Here is a 12445-nt window from a genome sequence, read left to right as displayed (position 1 = left end):
AGTCTTGGGGTTCACATACTTTTTCCACCTGCACTGTGAATGTTTACATGGTGTGTTCAATAAAAACATGGTAACATTTAATTCTTTGTGTGTTATTAGGTTAAGCAGACTGTGATTGTCTATTGTTGTGACATAGATGAAGATCAGATCACATTCTATGACCAATTTGTGCAGAAATCTATATCATTCCAAAGGGCTCACATACTTTTTCTTGCAACTGTATATGCTTGTATGGAATAAAGTATGAGTGTATCTGATTCAGCAATGCACTTGTGTCAGCTCTCCTGAGTTCTCAGGAGAACATTCCAATTGGGACCCCGACACGGTGCAGAATATTTAGCTGACAAACCGTGCATACACACATACACTCAGGTTTATATAATAATATATATATTGTTCCTAAACTTTTCTGTTGAAAAATAATAAAGTTTTTTTTCCAAATTTCTCTCTTTCTGCCTGTGATAATGTATTTTTTGACACAGAAGTATGAAAAGTTAACTACTCCCTTCTTCACTAACATAAGGTGATCCAGTCACCTCTCCAGTCAGTAATTGGCTGAGGGAGATGTTAAACCTTATGAGTTGGGAAGCAGGTAGGTAAGCATCTCTTTACAGGCCCATCTAAGTGTGGGTCACCACCACCTTGCTTTGCCCTTGTCAGTACAGAGTCAGTACAGATTAGGATTTAAGCTCCCTTTATCAACTGTCTATGGATGGATATCTGACCTGGTATTTTGTCTTGTCATATTCCAGACACAGACCCTGGGTTGCCAGCCCTTGGCCAGGGTACCAACCTTTTAAAAGAGAGAGGGACAGCTAGCTCAGGGCTTTCTTCATCATGAAACCTTCTTCTGCCAGGGAGGAGACAGGAAAAGCCAGTTCAGTGCCTCGCCTGTATTGTCTTTCCCTTGAGCTCCTCCAGGAAAGAAGCACACTGGTTTACTGAAGACCCTGACTCTTTGGATTTATTTCTCATTGGGGTGCACAAAGCACTACCATCCCTTCCGGAGAGCAGCAACACGTGGTTATACTTTGACAGCGTTCGGAGGACCCAGCGTAGCTCCAACCCTAACCTGGATACTAAGGGCAAGCTCCCTGAAACAGCTGTCTATGGATGGATATCTTTGGTATTTTGCCTTCCAGGATTTATTAAAAAGTTGGATCTTGACTCATATGGGGCAACTTCCACAAGGTGGCGCTAGTGAGTTGGTTCTCTAACTTAGAAAATACCTCTTTGATAAAGGTTAAACCAATGTCTATGATTCAGCATCCCCATCTCAGTGTCTTCTTATGGTCACTCATGCAGTCTGGCAGAGTCTCTTCTACTAAGTACTGGTCCCTATCTGCAGACAACTAAGGGTTAGGGATGAGCGAACCCGAACTGTATAGTTCGGGTTCGTACCGAATTTTGGGGTGTCCGTGACACGGACCCGAACCCGGACATTTTCGTAAAAGTCCGGGTTCGGGTTCAGTGTTCGTCGCTTTCTTGGCGCTTTTTAAAAAAGGCTGCAAAGCAGCCAATCAACAAGCGTCATACTACTTGCCCCAAGAGGCCGTCATAACCATGCCTACTATTGGCATGGCTGTGATTGGCCAGAGCACCATGTGACCAAGCCTCTATTTAAGCTGGAGTCACGTAGTGCCGCACGTCACTCTGCTCTGATCAGCATAGGGAGAGGTTGCAGCTGCCACGTTAGGGCGAGATTAGGCAGTGATTAATTCCTCCAAAAGACTTCATTCAGTGATCGATCTGCAGCTGTGGATCATTGAACTGCTGCTATTCAATTGCTCACTGTTTTTAGGCTGCCCAGAGCATTTTTCAGTCACTTTTTTCTGGGGTGATCGGCGGCCATTTTGTGTCTTGTGGTGTGCCAGCACAAGCTGCCACCAAGTGCATTTAACCCTCAATGGTGTGGTTGTTTTTTGGCTAAATCCTACATCAGGGTGAAGCTGTCACACCAAGTGCATTTAACCAGCAATAGTCTGTTTATTTTTTGGCCATATACTACATCAGGGGCAAGCTGTCACCAAGTGCATTTAACCCTCAATGGTGTGGTTGTTTTTTGGCTAAATCCTACATCAGGGTAAAGCTGTCACACCAAGTGCATTTAACCAGCAATAGTCTGGTTATTTTTTGGCCATATACTACATCAGGGGCAAGCTGCGCCTGTCACCAAGTGCATTTAACCCTCAATAGTGTGGTTGGTCAAGCTGTCACACCAAGTGCATTTAACCATCAATAGTGTGGTTATTTTTTGGCCATATCCCAGTCTAATTCTGTCAGTAAACGTATACCTGTCACCCAGCGCCTAAATACTAGGCCTCAAATTTATATCCAGCTAAATCTGTTGTTACTGCTGTGACTGGTCAAGTTATTTAGTGTCCGTCAAAGCACATTTTTTGTTCTGGGTTGAAATACAATTCCCAATTTAGCAATTTCCTAATTTAGTGGTTTCTGCTGTATCAGAGCTATTTTAAATCTATCCCTAAAAGGGTATATTAGATTTAAGGTGCACATAGGGTCATTCTGAATAACTTCACACACACGATACTGTGCATTTCCAAGTCTAATTCTGTCAGTAAACCTATACCTGTCACCCAGCACCTAAATACTAGGCCTCAAATTTATATCCAGCTAAATCTGTCGTTACTGGTGTGGCTGGTCAAGTTATTTAGTGTCCGTCAAAGCACAGTTTTTGTTCTGGGTTGAAAGACAATTCCCAATTTAGCAATTTCCTAATTTAGTGGTTTCTGCTGTATCAGGCCTACTTTAAATTTATCCCTGTCACCCAGCGCCTAAATAATAGGCCTCAAATTTATAGTCAGCTAAATCTGTGGTTACAGACTGATTCTCTGCTGACATGAAGACAGACTCTCTCCTCTGGCGGGGTACCTGGGCCTAAATATATGACAATGGACTGTTACAGTGGTGGCTGACGTGAAGCCTGATTCTCTGCTATGACATGCAGACTGATTCTCTGCTGACATGAAGCCAGATTCTTTGTTACGGGACCTCTCTCCTCTGCCTGGGTGCTGGGCCTAAATATATGACAATGGACTGTTGCAGTGGTGGCTGACGTGAAGCCTGATTCTCTGCTATGACATGCATACTGATTCTCTGCTGACATGAAGACAGATTCTCTGTTACGGGACCTCTCTCCTCTGCCTGAGTGCTGGGCCTAAATATATGACAATGGACTGTTACAGTGGTGGCTGACGTGAAGCCTGATTCTCTGCTATGACATGCAGACTGATTCTCTGCTGACATGAAGCCAGATTCTCTGTTACGGGACCTCTCTCCTCTGGCTGGGTACCTGGGCCTAAATATATGCCAATGGACTGTTGAAGTGGTGGCTGACGTGAAGCCTGATTCTCTTCTATGACATGCAGACTGATTCTCTGCTGACCTGAAGCCAGATTCTCTGTTACGGGACCTCTCTCCTCTGGCTGGGTACCTGGGCCTAAATATATGACAATGGACTGTTACAGTGGTGGCTGACGTGAAGCCTGATTCTCTGCTATGACATGCAGACTGATTCTCTGCTGACATGAAGCCAGATTCTCTGTTACGGGACCTCTCTCCTCTGCCTGGGTGCTGGGCCTAAATATATGACAATGGACTGTTGCAGTGGTGGCTAATGTGAAGCCTGATTCTCTGCTATGACATGCAGACTGATTCTCTGCTGACATGAAGCCAGATTCTCTGTTACGGGACCTCTCTCCTCTGCCTTGGTGCTGGGCCTAAATATATGACAATGGACTGTTGCAGTGGTGGCTGACGTGAAGCCTGATTCTCTGCTATGACATGCAGACTGATTCTCTGCTGACATGAAGACAGATTCTCTGTTACGGGACCTCTCTCCTCTGCCTGGGTGCTGGGCCTAAATATATGACAATGGACTGTTGCAGTGGTGGCTGACGTGAAGCCTGATTCTCTGCTATGACATGCAGACTGATTCTCTGCTGACATGAAGCCAGATTCTCTGTTACGGGACCTCTCTCCTCTGCCTGGGTTCTGGGCCTAAATATATGACAATGGACTGTTGCAGTGGTGGCTGACCTGAAGCCTGATTCTCTGCTATGACATGCAGACTGATTCTCTGCTGACATGAAGACAGATTCTCTGTTACGGGACCTCTCTCCTCTGCCTGGGTGCCGGGGCCTAAATATCTGAGAATGGACTGTTCCAGTGGTTGGTGACGTGAAGCCAGATTCTCTGCTATGGGACCTCTCTCCAATTGATATTGGTTAATTTTTATTTATTTTAATTTTAATTCATTTCCCTATCCACATTTGTTTGCAGGGTATTTACCTACATGTTGCTGCCTTTTGCAGCCCTCTAGCCCTTTCCTGGGCTGTTTTACAGCCTTTTTAGTGCCGAAAAGTTTGGGTCCTCATTGACTTCAATGGGGTTCGGGTTCGGGAGGAAGTTCGGTTCGGGTTCGGATCCCGAACCCGAACATTTCCGGGAAGTTCGGCCGAACTTCTCAAACCCGAACATCCAGGTGTCCGCTCAACTCTACTAAGGGTTCTAACTGCTCTCCTTATATAAATAGAACATTCCAGTGAGAGGGGTGAAGTGGAGAAGCACAGCCTAAACAGAAACATTGCTACAATTTATGTCTATAATAGAATTGTATGGAGCTTTATTGCAAGTTTATGGAAACAAATAAGCAGCTTTTCCAGACATAAACAAGTTTTCAGACATAAACAACAGAGCTATACCAAACAGTCAGAAGGTCAGTGTGTCTGTTTTAGGTAGAAAGTCATAAAGTCTCTCAATAGCTGCTGTGCATTAACCCTTTCCAGAGTGCAGTGTAGCTATAGTGTAATAACAGTGCACATGAAGAGGATGTATTACAATAAATGTCTAAATGCAGTTAAACATTTGAAAACAGTGTACGTCCACAAAACAGCATAAATCACAATGCAAGTTAACCCTTAAAGTTGCAATAAAGTAGAGAGTTGATGGCATTGCATAGCAGCAATAAGGGCAAATGTCCAAAAATGTCCAAAGTACCCTTGCTGAAGGGCATTACATACTGATAACATCTCACCCATGTACTGGAGTTGGAGCTTCTTTGTGATGTGTACTCTGCATTGAGCTGCTTCACAGCCCCTCCCCTTTGATCTGAGTGGCAGCAGTAGTATCCAACCAGGAGATCACTACAGCCATTAATCAAGGCAGTGAGGAGGGGCTGTGAAGCAGCTCAATGCAGAGTAAAACTCTGCATCCTGGACATTTAAAATGCAGAATCTGGCAGAACAAACATTTATATCCAGACTGCTCCAGATAATAATACCACAAAAGGTAGGTTTGTTTTGCTCTAACCAACACTGACCTGTTTCTATTAGCAGTTTAGCATTCAAAACTACTGACAGAGTCCTTTTAGGACAATTATCCATCTCAATAATACAGTATGGTTTCATTGGTTTCTAGCATTCTGTCACCTGTATTACAGATTCACTAGTTTTTTTCTGTTCCTTCTGTATTTACATAGGCTCAGTTAAAGGGATGTGCAGAGACATGTGATACAGTAATACAGTGTACTCTCTATGTGTGTGGAAGCCCGGGGCCTTGTGTGGATTTCTTTGATATGTCAATTCCTATGCCACATTTTATGACCTAGAGGAAATTCTGATGATGCAGATTCTCAGGTTTCACAGAGAGAAGAAAATAAGCAAAGATGAATGACAAGAACCTATGCCGAACATGATAATTAAAACATGTGGTTTGGACTAGGCTTCAGTAAATGAACATTTTCTCTCATCATGTCTACTGATGGGATGGCATTTTCTTGGTTATATATGAGATGTGCCTGAACTTCCAGATGCCTCTCCCTGTAGCTCCCATTCTAGCATGTCAGGGGGGGGGGGGAGCAAGAAGATTTGGCAATATCTACAGGGATTGTGAAACTAAACACTGACAGTTACAGTACCTATCTATCTACCTATCTATCAGCTCTAGAGACGAGCAAATCTCTCAAAAGGTCAATTCGGAAGGTTTTGCAAAATTTTCCGAAAATATTCGATCAAATACTAATTTATTCACGTTATATTCGAATCACGTTAAAAACAGCTATTTCCTGGCTGCAGAGAGTCTGTACAGTGGTGTAGAACACGGTGTCTTGCAGTAACAAGCATAGGGAGTCTGCTGCGGTAGTGAAACAACAGTGTGACTGTTGCACATGACAGGCGTCGCTCTTAGAATCACTGCACAGTTCACTTATTTGGGCAGTTAAGGGGCCAAAACTGACCACATAACTCAAGTGTGAACTCAGCCTTACAGGTCGATGTTAGCACCAAGTATAAAGAACCGTGCAGAGGCCCAAGATCCTACTGTAGCAGGAAAGAGCGCACTCCTTTTACACCGTCGTCAGCTGATTCCACATAGATGTCTACAGAACCTGTTCTATTAAACGCTTATACAAGTAGAGCTCCCTGACAGAGTGTAGAGGATGTCAGAAGTAAGTTTGTGTTGATGTCACTGATTAATTCGCCCTTCCTCTGATCCGTCAGAACAATAACCCCCAAAAAAACGGATCCTGTCTGTTGAGCATCCAACTTCACTTGGTCAGCATTTGGTCAGCAATCAATTAGTATTGCTAAAGCCAAAAAAAAAACAGGAGTGAATCCAAAACAGAGATGACACGTGAATGGAATATTTGCATGTCTTCTGTGTTTTGCACCAACTCCTTTTCTTGGCTACCAAATCATAAGCCAATTCTGATGGGACCATAGAGGGCATACAGATGCTACACAGACAGGATCTGTTGTGAGTCTCATTTTTCCTTCCTTCTGACAGATCAGAAGGATCAAATAAATGATGATGTCAACCAGGCCAAAAAAGCAAAATAGTGGCCCAGTAATGGAGTGGGGATGGTGGTAGAACAGCTTGAGAAGTTCACAGAGTGGCCCAATGACATAGTGTTGAGGTAGCAGCAGCAGCATTAGGAGGACACAGACTGGCAAGGTGATATAGTGTGGAGGTGGCAGCAGCAGCAGCATGAGGAGGCCACAGAGTGGCACAATGACAGAGTGTGGAGGTGGCAGCAGCATTAGATGACCAAAGAGTGGCAAAATGACAGAGTATGGAGGTTTCAGCAGCAGCAGCATGAGGAGGCCACAGACTGGCAAGGTGACATAGTGTGGAGGTGGCAACAGCAGAAGCATGAGCAGACCACAGAGTGTCAAAATGACATAGTGTAGAGTTAGTAGCGGCATCAGGAGACCACAGAGTGGCCCACTGACATAGTGGGGAGGTGGCAGCAGTAGCAGCATGAGGAGAACACAGATTGGCCCATTTACATAGTGTTGAGGTGGCAGCTGCATGAGAAAGCCACAGAGTGGCCCAGTGACATAGTGTTAGGTTAGCAGCAGCATGAGGAGGCCACAAACTGGCAAGGTGACATAGTGTGGAGGTGGCAGCAGCAGCATAAGGAGGCCACAGACTGGCAAGGTGACATTGTGGAGGTGGCAGCAGAAGCATGTGGAGACCACAAAGTGGCACAACGACAGAGTGTGGAGGTGACATCAGCAGCATGAGGAGGCCACAGACTGGCAAAGTGACATAGTGTGGATGTGGCAGCAGCATAAGGAGGCCACAGAGTGGCAAGGTGACATAGTGTGGAGGTGGCAGCAGCAGCAGCATGAGACCACAGAGAGGCACAATGACATAGTGTGGAGGTGGCAGCAGTATAAGGAGACCTGAGTGGTGAGGAGGCAGTAGCATCAAGAGATCACAGAGTGACCCAGTGACAGAGTGGGGAGGTGGGTGGCAATAGGCATCAAACGGGTGGTAGCATCAGAATAGCAGCTGAGGCAGGTAGCCGGAAGAAACCAGTCTCTTTTGTCAAGGTTTGGGTGAGGCAGCATGGATGATCTAATCTGATGTATCAGGCATTGGTGGGTGGAAATCTTAGCTGATCCACACCTGATCCACATTTTGGGTGGACAGGCGATTTCTCCTTGGAGTAACTATGGCCCAGCCGCACTAAACACCCGCTCTGATACTCCACTACTGTCCGGGCAGGATAGCTTTTCCCAGGTCAAACTTGGCCGGATATGGCGACAAATGCCCAGTAGTCCAGCGGATCTTCAATGTGGGGTGGCAGGGTGCTGGTTCAGGTTCTGCTCCAGGTCTAGCTGCTGCTGGTGGTGAGTAGTTTCTTCACTAGGAGGGTGAAGAAAGCTGCTCATCATCGTTTCTAGACTCAAGCTGCTGCTGATGGAGCTGGTACTGCTCCTACACCCCACCCTGCCACAGCATCCATAGCAGTGGAACGAGAGCACAGAGGGGCCCCCGGTCAGACCTGCGAGAGGATGGACGATGGCGCAGATAGGCAGTGGCAAACTGACTGCATAGGAGTTCTATAGTAGTTCAGTTTGTCCTCCCTCTCAGCGGGTGTAAAAAAGGCCCCGATTTTGGACCGGTATCAAGGGTCCAACAAGGTAGAGAGCCAGAAATCATGCCTCTGCCGAATGGTGACAATTCGGCTGACACTATGCAAGCAAGGGATCATGCATCGGGCCATTTGTGCAAGTGACTCGGGGGGACCTCCTGCCTCCATCTCCCCTGAATACTGCCACGGTGTGTCTGGGTCCTCTGCCTCATCTTCCTCATCGCACTGTAGGTCCTCTGGCTGCTCCTGCTCCTCCTCTCCTCTCACCTGTGTGTAAAAACCACCCATTTCGCTACACATTGCTTGTGCTCCAATGTCCTCATCCTCCTCCAGTTCAACCCCCACAGGACGCATGTGACCGTGAGATGTAGGCGCCACGTCTCCAGTCCCCTGACCAGCCAGATTTACCAGCATCTGTTCCAGGATATGAAGCAGTGGAATGACGTTGTTCATCCCGTACAATCTAAGAAAAATAGGGGCACATCCAAAAATCAAGGAAAAGAGTGCCGGCCCTCGGTATATAAAGCACAATGTAGCAAAAGAGAAGAAAGAATACCGAAACAAGAGCCGCACATCTACAAAATGTACAAGTTTATTTAGGAAACAGACACAGCATAAAAAAATTTAAAATCGTTGTATACAACAAATCCGGGCCATGTAAGCCGTGTATCGGCGCATGCCCATCTGAATCACCACAATTTCATGTATGAACCCCCACATCCATCAATATATCAAAATATAAAGTGCATGAGATCCATCAACAAGGAATAAGAGTTAGTAAATACTTATCATGGTATTGGCATGATGGGGGGTGTCTGTGGTGATCAGAAAGAAAGCCCCACGCGTATCGCCAGGCTTGCTGGCTTCCTCAGGAGTGCCTCATCCCGTAGTCCTGGCGAATGACAAATAACGTGGCATCCTCAAAGGGCCTGAGCAAACAACAGGTGTCATGCATGAGCTGCCACTGGCTGACATCAAAGTTACACAGGGGAGTACTCCTGTACTCTTGGATCATCAAGAAATCGTTTATGTCCTTTCTCTGTTCGTATAGTCTGTCCAACATATGGAGGGTGGAATTCCAAAGGGTGTAAAGGTTGCATATCAGCCTATGTTGGGGAATGCCGTTCTGCCGCTGCAGCTCAAGGAGGGTGTCCTTTGCGGTGTACAAATGGCTGAAGTGCATGCAAAGTTTCCTGGCCATTTTTACAATGTCTTGCAGATGGGTGGAAGACTTCAGGAATCGCTTGACAACCATATTGAACACGTGTGACATGCAGGGCGCATGGCTCAGCCCTCCTTGATGCAGCGCCGACACCATGTTCTTCCCACTGTCGGTCACCATGGTTCCGACTTTGAGTTGTCACAGAGAAAGCCAGAATTGGAATTCTTGATGAAGGACACGGGCAGTTCCTCCCCTTTGTGATTCTGTTCGCCCAGGTAAATGAGGTGCAGAACAGCGTGACAGGACCCGAACATCAGTGAAAAAGTCCAGGTTCGGGTCCTGGAACCTGAACTCGCAAAATCCGGTACGAACCCCAACTTTGCAGTTCGGGTTTGCTCAACCCTACATATAACAGAAAAGGACAGAGGCAGGTTGAGGACAGGTGAGGGCACTAGATCTGCTCCCAGGCCATGCCAACTAAGGGTTGTGTCTGACAAACCCACTGACTCTTGGCTGGGAGTGTCTGATGTCACTTGGGTCGAAGTGGATGACCGAGTCAACCATTCAAGAACAGCTGGGTTGCTGGTCAAGAGACGACCGCTACATGACACTGGGAGCTCAGGCCTCTCGAAATGACCTCTGCTGCCATATCCCCTTATTCTGCTGCGACCTGTGCCTGAGCCAGAAACATTTAGGCGTCTGCCGCTCCCCTGTGCAAGGCCTGGCACTTCTCTGTCTGACATACTGTTAGATCAAATAAATAAATAAAAAGGAAATTAATACACCCCAAAAAAGACTGTAATTTTGTCACTTAACCACACAATGGTAAACTAATACATGCCAAAAAGAGCTTTAGAACATAAATCTGCACTGCTGAACGGAAAATAATACAATTTATTTGCCACTAATACACGCCAAAAAGGACTGTAATTTTGTAATTTCACACAACGGCTAATAAGCCCTTTTTTCCCACTAATACATGCCAAAAAAGGTTTTAGAACATTTAACTGCACTGCTAAATGGCAAATAATAAATTTTTTTGCCACTAATACACGACAATAAAGGTTTTAGAACATATAACTGCACAGCTGAACAGCAAATAATACTTTCTTTTTGCCACTAATACACGCCAAAAGGGCGGTCATTTTCTTACTTCATCACACAACGGCTAATAAACCCTTTTTTCCCCACTAATACACGCCATAAAAGAAGCTTTAGAAAATATAACTGGGCCGCAGAACGGCAAATGCTTTTTTTTTTTTTTTTTTACCACTAATACACGCCAAAAAGGGCTGTCATTTTGTCACTTCACCACACAAAGGCTAATAAGCCCCTTTTTCGCCACTAATACACGCCAAAAAATGCTTTAGAACATATAACTGCACAGCTGAACGGCAAATAATACATTTTTTTGCCACTAATGCACACCAAAAAAGGCTTTAGAACATATAATTTCACAACTGAATGGCAAATAGTACTTTTTTTTGCCACCAATACACGCCAAAAAAGGCTTTAGAACATATAACTGAACTGCTGAAAGGCAAATAATACTTTATTTTTTGCCACTAATACACGACAAAAGGGGTAATATTCTCACTTCACCACACAAAGGCTAATAAGGCCTTTTTTCCTACTAATACAAGCCAAAAAATACTTTAAAACATATAACTGCACAGGTGAACGGCAAATACTTTTTTTTGCCACTAATACACGCCAAAAAGGGCTGTCATTTTGTCACTTCACCATACAACGGCAAATACTTTTTTTTGCCACTAATACACGCCAAAAAGGGCTGTCATTTTGTCACTTCACCACACAAAGGCTAATAAGCACTTTTTCCCATTAATACACAACAAAAAGGCTTTAGAACATAAAACTGCACCGCACAAGGGTAAAAAAGACATATAAATATTTCCTAGTAATACACCCTGTTAATGGCTGTGTCAAACAGCACTTGCACACCAATAAAGAGAACGGTTTGCTGGAATTGCAGAAGTATCATCTATTGCAAACCTGAAAGCAGCAGTATAATTGCAATTTGGATCCCCAGTCAGTGCAGCAAGGTGTAATAGGATTGTTCCTATTACACAGGCTGTACAATCCCCTATTGAACCTTGTTCTGCTTCATTACTGTGGAATAATTCCTCCCTATCCTTTCCCTACACTTCTAATGCTCTTTCCCTAAACTTCTATTTAGCAAAATAAAAGTTTTCAAGTCTTTCCTACCACTGTCCCTAGCGTCTGCTGACATCTCTCCCTGCACTAAGTACACTGGAAAATGGCTGAATCCAAGATGGCTGAGGCTATTTATAGGGCTGTGACATCACAGGGCTGCTGATTGGCTGCATGCATGGCATTGTGGGTGATCCCGCCTTCCCAGAGTTCTTTGCTCCATGTCCTAACATGTGCAGCAGCCATTTTAGGAAAAAATGTGATTCGTTACCACAAAGCGTGAGGAAATTCGAAGCAAATAGAATTTTTATTGAAATTCGGATCGAATTCCACTTCGTCAACTTTGATTTGCTTATCTCTACTCAGCTCCTTGCAGAATTTTTTCTTGCTAGTTGAAACATGTAAATACCTCTGGGTCACCGATTATGTTCCCTTCACATCACTGGACAGGTTTACTTTAGTTGAAAACAATGAGTCATGGATTGAACTCAGGTTTGTCATGAGAAGAAGATTTGTTCATATAGAGGAGTTTAACCCACGCTACTCCAGGACACTATCACTACATGGGTGTCCACTTACTGCTACCACCATGTATTGTGACTCAGAGAGCTTTTCATATTCCAGTTTTTCATCTTACCTATTGCAAATATGCAATGAGTTCTACCATTTTAATGTGTATAAAAATGGTCAGTGTCTGCAAAAAAATAATG

This window comes from Bufo gargarizans, chromosome 9 (genome assembly GCF_014858855.1).
Source record: "Bufo gargarizans isolate SCDJY-AF-19 chromosome 9, ASM1485885v1, whole genome shotgun sequence".
Lineage (NCBI taxonomy): Eukaryota > Metazoa > Chordata > Amphibia > Anura > Bufonidae > Bufo > Bufo gargarizans.
This window is presented reverse-complemented; position numbering follows the sequence as displayed.